Raw genomic sequence first — 2,769 nt, forward strand, 5'->3', positions numbered from 1 at the left:
ACTCTCGATCCAATCTTCACGAACTCTGTGTAAATACGAGAAACAGACCACCTGCACTTGCACGATGTTGTTGATCCAAGCCCATCGAGCTTGCCAAACTGGAGCATATGATCTTTCCACCCGATCTTTTTGTAGATGTCGGGATGCATATCCACTGCGCCTGCAAGTCTGCAAGGACCAGCTGACTGCTTTCCACCGCGAAGGTGCCACCAACAGAGACAAAGAGAGCTAGGTGCAGGTACGGCATGAGGCAGAGCGCAATCGCTGCCGGTGGTGTGTCCGCAAACCTCGACATTGGCAAGAGTGGCGTGCCTGCGTGCGGTGCGCCTGGAACTCCGCATGAAGTGATGATACACATGTATTGACCACTGTGTCGCAAGCGCCTGCAACACCGGGTTCCCCTTCCCCACCCTCTCTTCCCCACTATCGAACACCGGCCGGCATCTAAGTGTGAGAAGAAGTGGAGGACTGGAGGCAGAGGGGACGGTGATTTCTCTAGGATGGGGAAGAAGGGAGAGGAATATGGCCGACTGTGATGTATGCCTCTATGGCCGGCTTGCTCTGGGTGCCTAAAATTCAGGATTGTGATTTTGGTAGGTAAGATTTGATTTGTCAGCAGATCAAAACATTTTTGGCTAGTGAGATTTCTTTCCATAGTGTGCTTACCTCCGAAGAGGAGAATTTGGCAAGTAAGATAATGATGGAGATTTTGGCAAGCAAAATTAGGGAGGTATGTACAGTAAGAAATGATCGAACGATGTTAGATGTTCAACCCCAATCGGACGGACAGGATGCTTCCAATGACGATCACCAAAGTGCGTTGAGTGTCAAACGACCAACTCCTTTTTAATAGTAAAGATAGTAAGTCCCACTTTTCGATAGGCACATCAATAAGAGAAATTTATGATGTATATCAGTACATAGATGTGAAGAATAAATATTGTGTTGAACATGCATGAAATCATTTTACTGAATAAAAGTGGCTCATGAGAACTGTGGTTTGCTACCTTGGCTATTTTTGTTTTCTCCTCAAACAGAGACAAGTTTAAATAGGCTTCCATCGAACCATCAACATATCCTGCACTAAATAAACAAGACAACTGGATCATAACAAAACCGGAACTTGATAGATATTCCATTATTCCCATTGCTCAACAACCAAGCATTAACACACCAGGAGCGCAACTTAAGTATTTTACCATTAGAGGCAGTATCCGTAACAAAGGAGAGCAGCATCTCTTCACTTTGATACTCTAGCTTCTTTTTTGCACACTAATATCAACAGGAAAAATATACTCAACGACATGCAGACATGCTTTGAAATTCACTAGTAACAGTTATAGATCTTAAGTACTCCCTTTCTGTATGCATATTAGAAGCCTATTTATCGAACACGTATGTGAAGTATGTCCCTCTACATCCAATAGGATCTCTCTTGGGGAGAGTAACAAACATTGCCGAGCAATGATGCCGATGCACGGCATCATCAGCTATTAATTGATGCAGCGTAAAATTATATTAAAAAAATGTAACACAGCCTGCAATGCATCAAGCACAAGGTTTAAAATAGAGCGCTATTTCCCCGCTAATATCACGCTATGCATATTTGAAGGGTTCACGCTAAATTTTAATTATTTTGATCGCTATGACGCTATTTACGAAATAGCATGCTATATTACGCTAAAACTTCATAGCGTTAGCACGCTATTTTTCAATTGTACTCACTTTTTCGTGGTGATGAACTGCAATCTGTTGGTTCCTCTTCTGAATCAGAAGATAATATCGCTAATGCTGATGATTCTTAATAAATAATTTATACTAAGTTGTTGCCTTGTGGAATGCTGATGTTAGCCTTCTGAAAAATTGGAGATCTATTTTTTGTGTGTGATTATTTATGTATGATTCAGTCATTTTTGGACTATATATACAACCTTTTTAGTGAAATCCTTTATTTTTAGGTATATTTAGTATTTCTTTGAAAACGCTATTTGAAATATAGCACGCTATTAGCACGATATAGCGTTCATATCGTTTAAAGGAAGCCACCGCTATTTCATTTAGCATTCTATTTTAAACCTCAAGCATAGTCAGGGTTCAGGACAAGGCCGGGATAAATCAGATGGACGTTAGGTACCTTCTGCAGGCTACGAGTAGTTTCTTCACGAAGGATCAGCGGATTGCATCGCTAGTACCGCGGGAGCTCCATGACAGCTGTTGTTGGTGGAGAAAGAGAGTTGTGCCTCATGACCTGGACGTCCGTGAAGAGAGATAACCGACGTTGCAGAGGTGATGGCAAGAACGTTGGCGGTGTGAAGCAGCGACGCCGTGAGAGAGGACGGCGGCGAGAAGTTGAGCGAGAGGAAGAGGGGCAGCGCTCTAAAGATCCGTGGCATAAAGGAGGCCGTGACTTCGTGTGCATGGTAACTGGTGGCAGCAGTACGTTTTGATTTTGCGCATCTTAGATCTCATCAGGCTGAGAGGAGGCGTGCGTTTTTTTCTCTAAGTCACGGGATGGGTAGCAAACTTATTAGGGTTATTATTAATCGTGAGTTACATAAAACATGCAACGATTTGTGCATTGTCTCGAAGAACGTCTCTAGGTGCTAATTGGTTCAGAATTTTAAGACGAACATACAAGCGTCCTAGGTAAAACGTCCTACATGACTACTCCCTCCGGTCTCTTTTAATTGATTTGCATTTAGTATAACTTTGTACTAAATTTGAGACAATTAAAAAAGACCGGAGGGAGTATTTTCTTGTAGTGTATTG

Source organism: Lolium rigidum, chromosome 1 (genome assembly GCF_022539505.1).
Source record: "Lolium rigidum isolate FL_2022 chromosome 1, APGP_CSIRO_Lrig_0.1, whole genome shotgun sequence".
NCBI classification, from domain to species: Eukaryota; Viridiplantae; Streptophyta; class Magnoliopsida; order Poales; family Poaceae; genus Lolium; species Lolium rigidum.